This window comes from Ambystoma mexicanum, chromosome 2p (assembly GCF_040938575.1).
Source record: "Ambystoma mexicanum isolate Mex_15411 chromosome 2p, UKY_AmexF1_1, whole genome shotgun sequence".
Taxonomy (NCBI): domain Eukaryota; kingdom Metazoa; phylum Chordata; class Amphibia; order Caudata; family Ambystomatidae; genus Ambystoma; species Ambystoma mexicanum.
Window position 1 is genome coordinate 769,541,669 of NC_090923.1, and position 16,712 is coordinate 769,558,380.

General features: G+C 38.9%; 1 protein-coding gene across 2 annotated transcripts in view; it reads left to right on the plus strand.

The window, feature by feature from the left end:
- Nucleotides 1-16,712, plus strand: part of LOC138566773 (cytochrome P450 2G1-like) — an 899,512-nt gene that overhangs the window by 881,184 nt on the left and 1,616 nt on the right. The window lies entirely within an intron of this gene.

A 16,712-nucleotide genomic window follows, 5' to 3' on the forward strand; every position in this document is an offset into this window, starting at 1 on the left:
CAAACTCAGATTTGAATGTCAAGCCCTCAGCATGGTGGATATTCAAGCTACAGACCACCACCAGAGGCCTCAATGAACTTACATTCTTTGAATATCTGTAATTTAATTCCACCCTTCTGCCCTCGGACATCAAGGATATCCGTCATTACACCCTTCCGCTCTCAGATATCCAGCATTTTTGCACCCTGCGCTCTTCCCTGCTAACCCACCGCCCTGGGTGCGCCATTCCCAATTCCTGCTTGGCACCCACACCCCTCTGGCAATGTGCCCATTTGCCTGCGGGACCAGGTCTTTTCTACTCCCGTTAATTCCGGCCAACCTCCCGCCTATGCATGGCAATCTTCCATACACCGCACATTAGGGTGCATGATTTTTGCTTTTTCTGAGCTTCACTGGCCATTTTTTCATTCAATATGGACCAGAACACAGGGCTCAGCGGACGCACTCATGCAACAGCCCTTCCTCGCTCGTTTCCCTGCTCTACTTTTTTCCGAGCACACTTATCCACACCCCCCCAGTCGCGCACTCACACGTGTCCCTAGCACCATGGCAACCCTGCCCCTGTCGCCCGGGCGCATGCGTGGCTTCCCAACACTGATCGCCCACACAGGCGCACCAGTATTTACATACGCAGCTCACCTTTAGCCCAAACGCAAGCGAACTGTTTCCACGGATCAAGCGCGAGAGTCCCGAATTAATTTCAAGGTTAGTGTGCCACCGAAGCAAGGACCCCCTTGTCGTGTACCTCCCTCCAGCACATCTATCATCCTGCACAGAGGATTCTCACCGCTCGTGTGCCTTTCTCTTTCTTCACCCGATTTTTGTCTCATGTCCCCAGCCTCCAGACCTCCAGGCTGGTACTGGCAATCCGCCTCCACGCAAGAATTTCCACCAAGGAGACCCTGAAGAACCACAAACTGCTGCTCCTCAGCCCAAAGGTACTTTTCATGCTCCTTTTGCACTAATTAAGCTGCAGCCTCTTGGGGATGACATTGCTGACCCACACCCCTGTTTGTCTTTTACACTTACAGATCTCCGCATTAGTGAGCCATCCAGTCCTTCCAGAAACCAGGACACCCACGTGGTATTCCTTACCTCACAACTACCAGTTTCTGATATCTCCCTATCAAGGTGCAAGGTTAGTGCCTGGGTCCTGAGGGTCACCCTGCAGAACAGACTCTCACAGGCTTTTATTCTCTACATCTCTAGGCTTCATCCATCTCCTGAACCATGTAACAATATGTATCCATATTGTTTCTTTTTATCTATAAGGAGACCTGCTCTACTTGGCCCCAGAAGAAGGCTGCTACCTCTTTACAGACGAAATGTCCAATGTCACCATGTTTTGACTGACAACATAGAACATCGACCTGAATTTTTACCACCACCTTCATGTTGACATTGCCTATAGCAGACTCTATTTTTAGGTTTTCTTAATCACTAAGCGTTTAACTTGGTTTCATGCAGATGACTGTTGATAGAGTTGTAACACAATATTTGTTTAAGTACATATGATGTAATATTTTGCGAAAATGTACACAGGCAAAACAACTTCTAAGCACATTTCAAAATGTTACTTTAGAATTCCGGCTTGTTTCAACTCAGAAAAAAGGCCAGACACAGTGTCCACATGGCACCAATGATAATGTAACATGATTCAATGTGCACTAAACATTTGAAATGTTTAGTTGGTGACCAGGCTCACTGTACACATTTTCTTTGTATATTTTCTTTATTTCTCTAATTTTTCAATTGTTACTTATGGTGCCTAATTAATAAAGGACACCTATTCTGTTTTCCAGTACCTGGATTTGAGCCTTCATCCAATAATGGCTAGCATTAATTTGGAGGTGTGTTTGTTTGAATCACCACTGCAACAATTTATTGCAGTATAAATGTTTGAGGACAGGACTACCCCCCTGTACAAAGTAAAATGTGTAAACAGCAGCCAAGATATGGTGCCCTTGGTAAAGGTCCTTCCTGGGGGGCAGCCGGCTGGTATTGAAGATGATGTACATAAGAGGCAGAAGGTGCAGTGCAGGAAGAATACTGCCTAAGGTACTGTACAATTATGTAGTGCCTGACAGCTGTGTGGAGAGTTTGAGCTGACAGAAGAGAGGAGGCAGGGAGGAAAATTTGGCAAGTTTTCCTGCAGTTTGGGCACAGAGTATTGGGCACATAGTAATGAGCTGTAAAGTACTGTAAAATATTTTATTTTAAAAATAATGTCAGCCTGGTGAAGTGGCTGAGTGGAGCCTGCTATCGTCTATGGGGGAATGTTAATGGTTTTTACAGTAATGTAGCAGCACGAATGACTGACTCTGCATTTGAACATACAAGCACTGTTATGATCGTTGGAAATGATTGTGTATGGTAGTTCTGTTCGTCTTGGCAGCTGCTGCAATAATGATGACGTTGTTGTGTAGTGATGAGGAGTTGATGATTGTTCAGAACGTGTAGAACGCAGGGTCCTGTGCGTTCTCATCATAGCATTTGGAGAGATTAATTCCGACAAGGCGAGTGGAATTCCGACGGCGGCTGAAGAAGAGCATTAGAGAAAAGGCCATGTGTACATGGCCTTGAGCCGTGATTTACACAAAAGAAGTGTCATATGGATCAGTGTGTTGGAGAATAGGAGTGATGCGCCAAAAAGAAAAAAAATGTGAATCATTTTGGAGTCGCCGTTTTGTGAAGATATGGAGATAGGCATTGCCGGAGGAAACATAAAGTAATGAGATGTTGCAGCTGATTGCTTTGCCCAAGGAAACAAAACAAGTAATGAGATACTGCAACTGAATTTGACAATGCTTTGGATGGAGCATAACGCAAGGGACATGAGTTACTGTTGATTTTATGGCATTTTTGCATTTCATTTAGTGAAATAGCAGCATGTGATTTTTGGACCACATGGACACACGTCTAAATTGTTTCTGCACAAGTTAAGATTTGAATTGTCAATCATCTGCAAAAGGAAGGATTTAATCTGGGTGCAACCACGGTTTTGTGACTGCAAAGCAATGGTAGTGCCGTAATAGGCAAGGATAAATTTTGCTTTGTGGGGGCTTGTTGTTAGAAGGGCAATTCATGGACTTTTACAATTGCAATGCTGATTAATGTGAAGGTTATATATGTTATGAAGTATGCTGAATTACAAAGCTACAAAGGCAATTTTGGTTGAAGGAATGTTTGTGTGATATGAGTTGATTGCATTATTCTGTGTGCCTGGCTAGGAAGGTGCATGGTTGAGATGGTGTACAGAATGATTGTGAGTGCACAATAGTTTTAAAGTTGCACAGCTTGGAAGAATTGGAAAAGCTATTTTGATAACATGATGCTCTTTTAATGTTTTTTTTTCTGTGGATAAGTAGATTTAAACTTGTTTGAGGATTTTCAGGCTATACGGTGTAATGCACCTGTGGACTTTTAGAAATATATATGGTTTTATAGGCAAATGTGTTAGATGTTTGATAAATTTAATGCATTACGTTATTTATATATTTAGGACTGTATGATTAGATGTGATAGAGTTTCAATGAAATGAAATGCATTACCTTATTTGTGTATATATATATATATATATATATATATATATATACATATATATATATATATATATATATATATATATATATATATGGTTTTATAGGCAAAGGTGATAGTTGTTTTGATGTAGAAGATGATTATGACTCTGCATGTTAATTCATAAGGAAATGGAATGCGAGAGGTCATGTATGGGTGTAAGCCCTGATGAGTGTGATGATGTTATGAAGTGCATGAGTGAGCATGATACATTGGATGTATGGATGAATATGAGTACATTAGATGTAATGGTGAAATGTTTGTGCATATGTAGTAATGTCATAGTGAAATGTTTATGCATTTGTAGTAACGCCATAGTGATGACAGCAGGAGTTATGTTGACAGTGTGGTAGCGCGCTCATGGGCAACTTTCAGTATGTTAGTATGTGAATCAGTATTAGTTGATGTTGAGTTTCAGGTGAATGAATGAAAAGCGCAAGTGAGTAAAGGAAGAATTGTGTGATGATGTATGGGCAATGGTTATGAGTTGGGCTATGGTTTTGTACCAGTTTGTAATGGTGCAGTGCATGTTTTGTTTTTGTATGATATAATAACATAGATCTATGAAAGGAGAGTGAGATAAATGAGTTGAATCCTTGCGCATATGTTTGGTAAATGCATTCCAATTTGAAAGATCTTTACGCGTGATAGGTTGTTTGGCCAACTTCCTGTCGCAATGTTTTCTTTTCGCGTGCTGTTTCTGTGCAGTTACGTTGTTTAATTGTGATCTTAGTGTTGTTTGTACCTTTTCTTGCTTTTCTCACTTTTATATGTTTCTTGGGGTAGTTGAACTATGAGTGTGTTAGTGCAATTGACAGGTTCTTTGTGTGAGAATGAGAGGTGGTGTTGTGTGGTATAGAAGAGTTTTGCTATGGTTACAGAAGGTTAGTTTGTGTATTTGTTTAATTGCATGTGAATGCGCATTAGTGCTGCGGGTGTGGCAGACCCAAGACTGCGTGTGGCAGACATGGTAGAAGGTGTGTACACTTGGAAGGAGAAGGAATGTGGTTTAGTATGTGCTATGTGCTTGTAAGTGGCACTTATGAGATCTAGGACTGGCAGTCCTAGATATATGATTTGGTTGGTGATACTGTATGTTGGCTGAGGACCGTTAGTTACGCAAATGTAGATGTACGCTGAGAGGGTTGAGAAAGTGGTTAGTAATTGTTAGGGTGATTAATGTTTGTTTTGGTGGTCTGATGTGAGTTCCTGATTCAGTATTTGTTGTTTGTGTGTGTGTGTATGTGTCAGTTATAAAGAGAGGGGATGTGTAGTATGTTACTTGTATTGGTGCATAAATGCAAGCATAAGAATGTAGCCTAGTAGTCTAGAATCTACACTACACCAAGGTTCCATAAGTGTCAGTTAGGGCACATAGAATGGGGAGAGACTAGAGAAGATGTATATACCTTGAACTCCTACCCACGTCCTATAACCTATGCTGTAACTAAATAAAATAACTTCCTTTTATAAATACCTGTCTCCAGTCTGGTCCCTGTATACTTGAAGAACCCAAATACTTCACATTGCTCATATATCTGAGGTGTACAGAGGTTGTGTATGGCATTTAGTTCAAGATGCATGAATACTAACCCACCAGACATGCTTCAGTGCTTAGCGTGGCTCAAAGGTTGTGCCATGATGATAAAACACATAAATGTACACTAATAACCCACATGTCATTGCAATCAATTTACTGTCCCCCAGGTTGGTAGTGTGCTGTCATGTGAGGCTGTGCATGTGGAACACAACATCATCACCCCAGGGATGATATTCTGCACTCCAGGCCATGGTGTATTATGAACTAGTGCCACACAGTGCAAAGAGATGAACTAGTGCCACACAGTGCAAAGAGTTCTACAAAGACCACACACATCACATGTATATGCACACACAGGTCATGATTCATTTGCATTGCTCACCCGGTGCTATTTTTGCTGTGTCTGTACCTCCAATCCACTGGCCGGTCCTCATCCTGTGTACCTGGCATGACTGAACCAAAAAAGTCTGTTGTCCCCAAAAGGTAATCGGTGTGCACTCCAAATGAGGTAATTACCCCTAAAAATAAAACTTGCTATGTTACACTATATTCAAACCACATGCAATTGATTACATTCTTCACAGTGCATTTCTAATAAGTGCTTTTTTGCATAATCTTTGGTTTTTCTCCAAATTCAAATGAGAGGCAAGAAAAACATAAATGTCCGATTGAAATCAAACAATATATTTAAACAAATTTCCTATGTAACATCATTATCTACTCAAAATACCAAGCTCGAATTTCAAAGTATAAAAAACAAAATGCGTATTTGGTAATTGTGTAATATTGACCAATTTTCACATCAGTGGTTATTTTCACAACAAAAACCATTGCTGACCTGTTTTGGATATTCTAAATGATCCTTCTTCCAGGGCTAAACTGATGTGATGTTCAGAATGTGCATTTCCAACTATACTAAAAAGATAATGGGTCTCAGAATCTTGTGTGCTATATCTTCCATATAATATACTAATATATAAGCAAAACACAGTATATGTACCCACCTCTTGGTCTCACTGTTCTTTCACCATGCGCATATCTGAAGATCAAAAAAATCAGAAAACAAACCTGATTGAGTGCTCGAGCTAGACACTGTCCTTAAGAATGCCTAATTCGCTAAAGGAGGAGCACTCTTTTGCTCAGCTTACCTGACTTCATATTGGTTAGCAGCGTTTGTGGTTGGTTGCCGTGATTACAAGGTTCAGCATACAAGACGCCTGATTCAGAGGAGGCTTTTATAATGGCACAATCCCATAGGAAAGCACTCAGTGAATCAGGCCCAAAGTCTGCGAAACAGAGTTTCTCTTACCATTGCACCACTAATTACGCTGTCTCTGTCTATATGTATATATTCAGTAAAAAAAAACTTTGTTAAAGGGACGTTATGGTTCCATGTAAAACTGAAAAAGCCCTGAAATTCGTAAGTTGTGGTAAACTAAGCAACCATAACTTGCGCCATCACTGTGCACTGCTAAGACTAACACCCAGGACATCAAAGATGACATCACAAATGTCATTGATGACATCACATGTCTGCCTCACCCTTTTTTCATTTACTGACATATGTAGGCCACAAGGTTTTCTTCAGTAACAGTCAGGAACTAAAAATTGAAAAGGTACTATATTTGTACACTTATTCTTCAAATATGTTCTTACAGAAATTCCCTTAGGGTCCAGTCACATCATAGGAAATATACACATAGGGGAAGACTCAGGCTTGAAAGACAGCAATCCTTTCTGTGCATGAAGATAATCAGTAGGGTTATCAGCACTTTCTGATAGTTCTGTTGTTTTTTTATTACTGTACTTTCCTTGCATATGCTCATATTTGTATACATTCTACTCACACTACTTTTGTTAGGGTCCAGTCACATCATGTTATACATATACATAGGGTAAGTAGCAGCTTTGAAACAGAGCAATCATTTCTCTGCTTAAAGATAATCAGTTAGTTTATGAACACTTTCTGCTACTACTGCTGCTTTTTTGCTTACTTCACTTTCCCTGTATATACTCATATTTGTACGTGTTGTTGTCTCTTTGTGTTTTTTCTGTAATAATGCAATTATGTAGTAAGTGGGTTTTATTAGCTACTTATTACATGTTTCACAGTACGCAAAACTCTAATAAGAAAGCAGTTATCATATCACTATTCAATATGCCAAGATCATGAATATTGCACCCTCATCATGCATGCTGCACACAATGCCTATGTTTCTACATGAGTAGCTTAGTATACTGGATAGAACTTCATAATAGAATGCTATTTATATCAATGCATTGCTTAATGCATTAAGTACCTCATGATATTTATTCCAATGATCCTTGACACTGTTTTGTCAACATTATCATGAGAATCCCTTGTACAAACTTTTCATGAAAAGTAAATGGACATGTGATGCCATCAGTGATGTCATCAATGACATTTTTGATGTCATCTTTGATGTCCTGGGTGTTAGTCTTAGCAGTGCACAGTGGTGGCACGAGGTATGGTTGCTTAGCTTACCATAACTTCCGAATTTCTGGGGTTTTTCAGATTTATTTGGAACCATAACATCCCTTTAACAAAGTTTTTTTACTGAATTTCATAGGTTTTTAGTAGCACAACTTAGCCATAATGTCCCTTTAACAAAGTTTCTTTTACTGAATTTCATAGGTTTTTAGTAGCACAACTTAACCATAATATCCCTGACTTTATACACATGTAACATAGAACATATTGGACCCCCAGCTAGTGTTCTGGATGTCTGCGGACTGTGCGTATGTCCGCAGACGGACACGGACGACAACAACACTACCCAAAATCTCAGGGGGTATCTTAAATTGTTATATTGTGCCATATGAACAGTGCACAAGTTCAAAAACCAGCACACAAACACATTATATGTAGTAATAAATAAGAAAGAGAACCTATATATCTAACACATCAACCATCCATTTAAATACCATATGTACTAAATGGAATATACCAAAATAAAAAAAAGATAGCCTTCAACATAATTACCTCACAGAAACTGCACAACTAGGAGCAACAGCAAATTTACATCAAAATTTACCAGAAGCTAGTAAGTGTACTTAATTTTTCTTATATATTTCTAAAATGTTTGCATTACATACAATAAAAGTCAAATATTTCTTTTTTCACAGAAATGTCCAGTACTTTGGAGTGGCTGGAAGAAAATTTCCGATGTGAGGAAATGTCTGAAGATAGTGATACGAATGGTAGACACTTCTCTATATAACAAAATTAATAAGCATTGCTTTATGTACACTTAACATATATATATATATTTTTAACAGACCATACAAACATTGAAAATAGTACACCAAAAGATACATTGGATAAGGCTCTCCAGCGCATGGAAGAAAAAATGGACATGCTCATGGCAAATGAGCATGGCAAATGAGCAACCAGTTGAAGAACTTTGTGGAGGACCACATAAAAGGAAAAATTAAATACCATTGTCCTACATGTACCTGGACCCCCTCTCCATATCCCAGTCAATTATCCCCAAACCCTCTCCACGAAGAAAAACGTTTTGATGAGACTTCCATCTCTTCATCTCCTCCTACACATCCTCTTGAAACCCCCAATTCCCCTGTGTTTGTATCAGTTTCTGCTTCACCTTCTCTTTCATAAAAGGTACATCTATATATAATAAAACAAAAATATTATGTATCTTAATTCAGTTCTTTTTTTTAAAAAAGGCAGTTAGGGTATCCGCAGACGGTGTGGGTGTCCGGAATGTCCACAATGAACCAAAATGGGGGTGTCCTAAGGACACTATACCTGTCCATACTGTTCGCAGGCAAGTTGAAACTGTTCTAAGAACACAATTGGTGTCAGGGATGTCCGTAAAACCCAAAATGGAGGTGTCCTAAGGTTACTATACCTGTCTGTACTGTTCGTAGGCAAGTTGAAACTGTTCTAAGAACACAATCGGTGTCCGGGATGTCCGTAAAAAACAAATTGGAGGTGTCCCAAGGACACTATACCTGTCCGCACAGTAAAATAGAACTGTTCTTAGAACTCACTTGGTGTCCGGGATGTCCGCAATTAACCAAAATGGAGCAGCAACTTGTACAAAATGCAAACCATGGCAGATTATGTACTACCTGAAATTCAGATAATCGCTACACCTTACTAATACAAACACATAGTAAATACATAATGCTAATGCTTCTAAGTTACAATGCAGATGGTACCAAAAACAAATGCACACTGACTGGATTCACACATGGTCAAGTATCACTTGGTAAGAAAACCTTCACAACAATAGGTATAATCTACCACGCAGGAGCCACAACCAATGCAGGTCATTACACTGCATATATTAAAAAGAAATGTGGTTGGTTCGAATGTAATAACAGTACCATTACCCTAAAGCAAAGATTACCAGCAAATCTTACAAACGCTTATTTAATATTGTTAAAACCAAAATGTATTAACTGATCTGTACTTAAACATTAACAAAACTTCAATTACATAACTATAAACTTTTTTCAATACTCCAAAAGGCATCTAACTGCCCCAAGATTCTACTACAACCAAACAGATAAACGAATACCACAAAATTATAACAAGAAATAAACAAGTAAAAAACGCCAACAGGTATCTAACTGCCCCAATATTTTGCAACAACCAAACAAATAAATCAATACCACTAAATTATAACAAAAAATAGACAGTTAGAATACGCCAACAGGTATCTAATTGCTCCAAAAATGTGCAACAAGCCAACAGCTTGAACATAAGTCAAAAACAAAAAGTGAACAGTAAAAACAAACAAACAAATAGACTGTAGCATAACAAAAAAGGGTTTTTTATCTACCACATAGAAGGCATAAACAATGCAGGTCACTACACTGCATATATTCAAAAGAAATGTGGATGGTTAGAATGTAATAATAGTACCATTATTCTAAAGCAGAGATTACCAGCAAATCTTACAAACACTTCTTTGATCTTCTTAAAACCAACATTTTATAACTAATCTGTACTAAAACATTAACAAAACTTCAATTAAAAAACTATAAACTGTTAGAATACGCCAACATGTATCTAACTTCCCCAAGATTCTATAACAACCAAACAGATAAATAAATACTACTAAATTATAACAAGAAACAAACAGTTAGAATATGCCAACAGGTATCTAACTGCCCCGAGATTTTCAACAACCAAACAGATAAAACAATACCACTAAATTATAACAAAAAATAAACAGTTACAATACACTAAAAGATATCTAACTGCTCCAAAAATATGTAACAAACCAACAGATAGAAAATTAGCCAGAAACAACAAGTGAACTCTGAAAACAAACAAACAAATAGACTGTAGCATAACAAAAAAGGTTTATTTAATCCGACATGGATTATTTTTTCTCCCACAGACCCAATGATTTGAAAAACAAACACAGAAACTGAGCAAATAGCACAGTACACTGGTTGGTAATATACTAAATATGAGGGTCAAAATGAATACACAATGTCTATTATTCAATGATAAAAGTCCCTTACAAACTACCAATACTAACATGATCTTTTCTTTTATCACAGAAATTGACAATGAATATATGTAGTGCAGTTACCAAACCAAACAGTAAGTATATTACAATAAGTACAACTCATAAATACTGCTCCATAACACAACAACTGAAACAAACAGTGCATGTAACTTCAGTCTTGAATGCATAGCCCATGCACCCAAGACTCTAGAACCTGGCCACAACCACTGCAGCATATCACACCCATGAAAGCTTATAACTTCGGTACTTATAACTTTGGTCTTGCGTAGGCCCTGGCCACAACCACCACATACACCCAAGACTCTAGACCCTGACCACAACCACCACATGCACCCAAGACTCTAGGCCCTCACCACAACCATCATATGCACCCAAGACTCTAGGCCCTCACCACAACCACCAAATGCACCCAAGTCTAGTCCTTGCCACAACCACCACAGCATATCACACCCATAGATCACACCCTGTTACTCTAGGCCATCACACCCATAGATCACACCCTGTTACTCTAGGCCCTGGCCACAACCACCGCAGCATATCACACCCATAGATCACACCCATAGAATCAAACATTTTAAACATGCCATATAGCCTTTTTAATGTCCGTGGACACCATGCATGTTCTTAGAACAGTTTCAACTTGACTGTGAACAATACGGACAGGTACAGTGTCCTTAGGAAACTTCCTTATTTATTTTTTTTTACGGACATCCCGGACACCATGTGTGTTCTTAGAACAGTTTCAACTTGCCTGCGAACAGTACGGACAGGTATAGCGTCCTTAGGACACCTCCATTTTTGTTTAATTACAGACACCCCAGACCCCATGTGTGTTCTTAGAACAGTTTCACCTTGCCTGCAAACAGTACGGACAGGTATAGTGTCCTTAGGACACCTCCATTTTCATTTAATTACAGACATCCCGGACACCGTGTGTGTTCGTAGAACAGAATCACCTTGCCTGCGAACAGTACGGACAGGTATAGTGTCCATAGGATATCCCCATCTGGATCGATTGCGGACATCAGGGACAGCGCGCCTGTCCGCGGACACAACAAACACAACAGCGGTGCCTACCACTTAAACAGATACCATATTTGAACCATCTCTTACCCCCCACCATCCCCAAACAGTCTTACAGACCAACACACTTGCCAAAATTGTTTTTCCCCACCATTTTTCACTGCGCTGTCCACGGATGTCCGCGGATACAAGATGGTGGGCGTTCCCAAAAATCTGACACACGCCACGCTCTCCACGATCCAATTGGCGAACATGCTGCATGCCCGCGGACATGACGCAAGTCGATTAGCCAATCAGGACACTGTTCGCAGAGCGAACAGGGAAGTGTGCGCGCGGACCGAACATAGATATCACAATTTTATTTTCCCTACTTTTTGATAATTTTTTACAGAACTACTGGACGGATTTTCACCAAATTTACAAAAGCACGCTTTCAGGACCAAGTCGCTGCTCCTGCCGCAAATTTGGTGAAAATACGTCCAGCGGTTTGGGCTGTAGGTGTGAGCAAATATTTTTCCCCATTTAGTCTATGGGAAAAAAAGACATTTTGGTACCCCCTTATAACTTTGCTCCCCCCAGACCAAACCTCACCAAACTTTGCAAAAAATTCAGAGTGGGCCATATACTTTTTTTGCAAAGTTTGGTGAGGATTCGTCCAGGGAGAGCGAAGTTATAAGCCGCCCTAAAAGTGCTCTTCCTATGGAAACAGCAACTTAAACATAATTACACGGCCACTACTGGCTTGGTTTGGTGCCTAATTTATGCTCAATTCTCTCATACTCCACTACTCTACCTTCGGCCGGGTGTTGTGTATCTGTGGATTGAACACTTATTACCATAATATCCGCAAAATTAAGCTGTCAGACTTTCTTCTGCACATGTCTGCCAGCCTGAGACTCATATACCCCCAGCATGTCTTCACTTCCTTCAAGGTTCTTTTGGAGACACTCAAGGCATTGATATTACATTGGTTGTCTGTATCCCCCAGAGTCCCGTCCTGGATGAATGAGGGTGAACATGTATGGCCTACCAATGTTCTCTGAAGTGTTTTTGTGAACCTCCTGGTTTTCTACACTTCTTATTGTCATTTGTACCTGTTTTTTCCACATCTGACGTGACACGTTGTTTTTCTGGCTCATTGTCATACTTTTAACATGATTTGCGCTTGTTTTGTGGCGCATCTCACTAGATGTGCTTACTTTTTGGCACATCGTCAAATGCTTCATTTAATTTGCACCTGTTTTAGGTGTATCTCAGTAGATATGACACAAATATGGATTTATTTTCACAATGATCACAATAATTAGCATTTTTATTTGCACATTTTTTGAGTGCAGACGTCCGCTCTCTTGCGCTAAGCACATTGTGATTTTTGTGTATGATGTTTGTCACCTCCAAGGCGATCCACAATGGGGCAAGCGCATCTTTGCGAAATTGCACATCTTATTGGGATGCACATGTTTTTGGGAATATGTCCCTACTGCTGTAGGATGAAATCCTCTATTTTTCAAGCTGCAATTCTACAAATGCCAATAATAATCACAACCGGTATATCCATATGACCCTATACACCAGGGACCATCAAATGCCATGCATTAATGCAAATTCACAGGCATGTGTGATCTTGGGCACATTTCTTGTTATTCCGTGCATGAGTGAGTGAACATCAGTGATGTCTTCAACATAATCTCCCAGCACGACAAGCCCCCATTTTCTGTAAAATGCATTTTATATTAATATGTTAACCTTTGGGTCACTCATTAAGTGGGCACAGCATTCTCATGCCCCAGAATATATAGTCCCACATCACAATTCTGGGCATTAAATAGGCGGTATGTTCAATATTTTAACTTATTTACATAGAGGAATTAAATATGATCCCAAGACTTTATGCAGGGGAAGTCACCACAATGTTGCCCAATAACAACCAGCTTGTCCACAGAAAAAGAAATCAAACCGCCTACAGGAAACACACTGTTTCTCACACAGATGCATTATTTTCAATGATCAATGTTGTATATATTTTAGGTTCTGAATATCACTAGACATTCAAGTTGTATTTCCACTGCTTGTCATTCAGTATATTACAATCCTTTACTTCACAAACGTTTCTTCAATGTACACAGTCACATTTACAAATATATCAGAGAATGTTGCTTTTCCAAGTAACCTCAACAATTTATATAGTCAGAGAACTGTTGTATTTCTCATATTTCATTTGTAGAGCTGGTGCCATGGGCTGCTAACATGTCTCTTTAACTTAAACAAGACTTACAATCACTTGCATGAGAATTCTGCAGGTGTTGGTTCAGGGCAGTTGCTTTATCGATTGAGAACACAGAATTTCAATTCACCTACCCAACTTGGAAACACTGTTTTAGAATTTTAATACATAGTTATATCTGTCTCTTCCTTCTCACCTCAATAATAGAGTGTGCAGTTTTAAGATTGAGGAGTATATAGGATTTACACTAGCACTATGTTTTTTTTTAATAGACATGACAATTTTAAACTTGCTCTCATCTCTCCTTCCTTATTAAATAGCTGTGACCTTCACAGAATACACATTATGAAACATATCTTCATTAGGCTCTGCTGTGGACATCATCATATCACAGCCCAATGTAAACTGTTTCTGTGAAAATACTTTAATGAGATTATTATTGTTAAAGAGCGGCACACCAAAAGCACAGAAGTGTTATCTATATTATTGCACACACAAGTCAGAAAACTATTTTGGGTTAAATTGAATTGATATTTCACTTAATTGTATATGCAATGACATGGCACTCTTTATTTCCCATTTAAATCAATGTATTTTGATAACACCTTCCCAAACCACTCCCTTTGTGAAACTTATCAGGATAATAGTTAAAGAGAGCACATTTAGGAAATCTCAAGCTCAATGTTTCTTAGTATAATAATCCTAAAAGGCATTGGGCCAGGAGGAACTCTGCCATGTGACCCAGGGCAGTTCCATTCCTCATCAGATTACCTTCCCTCTGCAGTGCCTAAGTTGGTCTTTCTCTTTAATACATCCAACAAGAGCTAGTGTATTCTTTCCTGTAGCTCCTCCCACTATCATACTACTCTCCTCTGTGTTCCCACTACAGTTAGTGTCACACTATGTGATTGGCCTTGTTTTTCTATTGGTGAGCCTCATAGTTAGACACTCCTGTTGAATACACATACTCAATCTGCATTAGATGATTACAATTTCTATACTTGTGATCAAAACATTAAGGTGACCAAAATGGCTCCTAAACACTTACACACTAATTTGTTTTCTAATTTAGCTGAAAATAGCAACATCCAAACTAAATAGAGCCAAGATTGTTGGAATTTGTGCTTTCAGACATACTGTTGATATATGACATACTATTTGGCATTTTGCTTCAGAAAGGTATGTATTTGCTATGAATTTGTCTTAATTGTATTAATTAGTAATAATCATATCCAATGTGAATTAGTGTTACAGTGAAGAAGAGACTCTTAGCTTCGCTGCCTGCCTTTTGGTTTTTCTCTAGTTCACATGGCTACAGAATTATGAGAAGAAATGACATAGCTTTAAAGGGTAATATTTGAATCATGCTATGCTTTTGAACTGAAAGCTAAGGACCAGTGCTTCTGCGCATGATTTTTTAAGTAAACAAAACAATCTAATGGATTCAAGGTGTGATTGATTCAAAATTGCATGAAAGGTAATTCTATTCTTACTGTATTAGATCAATGTACATGTTGGGGCTTTATGATGATCAATGCTTCAACAGGTCGTGTTAAGTGCATGCAAGTGTTTGATCCTGGCAATAAAAAAAACAGACTTTCTACCAACAAATGTTAATCTCTACATACACTGCAAATTCTAGTTTCCTGGAATGTTAGTGCACTTTTCTAACACTCTCCCTTGAAGACTCCCTACGTTGGGAGGCTATCTGGCTCTGGGTTGAAACCCTCATCCACTGGAACTCAACCCACTATTAGGCTGAATCAAACAAAAATGTTATTGAAACTAAAACAACAGAATTGCTGTTTTTCTATATATTACACTGTAGGATATTATCCACTATATTGTTACAAGCTTTGCACAATAATCTCACAATTGTTGGAGAAATAAAACATTACATTTAAAGACTCTGAATGAGTGATGATTCCTTTCCTTCATTTGGTGTACAGTAAAAAATGCATGATTGTGCCATTCAGACACTTGACAACATCCTACCACTGGACATTTATAATTATAAAATGTCTATATATGTTCTCTAGTTAACAGGATTATATATTGTATTTGTATTCATTAATGTATAAGGGGGTTTTGCCAAAGCGTGTGTACAAAAGAGATTGGTACAATCTAATGCATAGATAACATAACAACCAAAAAGAAAGGGACTTTAAGACATATCAGCGAGAAGGTGTTTTTTTTTTAAGATGTCAGTGAAACAGAGAGTAAGTAGGGATAGACCATATGCAGAGTGCACAGGGTGGTCAAGTGACCGTTCGTAGGAACTGGGACTGAGACAAAAGGGTGTGGATGGGGACATAGAGAGAAATCAGATAGCAGACATGGGGGGGCAAGAACATGAAGACATTTTAAAGTGATTTAGATAACGCAAAACAATAGAAGAAAATTAATTGATAGCCAAATGAGAAAGTAATGAGAATGGAGAACAGAGTTATGGTGGGTTGGAAGTGACAGGAGCAAGCAGTGTTAGATAGAGAAGAACCTGAGAATACAGCCACATTTCATGAAAAGCAGAGGGAGGTGGGAGGGTAGGAATGTAAGGAACAGGGACAGGGGGACAGCTCCAGACCTCTAGCCCTTTTAGAAATGAAGTTCCACTTTACACTGGTGTATTGTGCAGCTCCTGTTTTCATTGACGTTGGTACAAACCCAGCTGTTGGGTGAAATGCACTCAAACGCCCAATGTCTTAAGTGTTATCTCAGTTGATTACATGCATCCCGCGGGTACATCCTTGTCATGGTAGCAAGTAAGAGGCACAAACCATAACTTGTATCATGTATTTTTATGGCACCTCTCTCA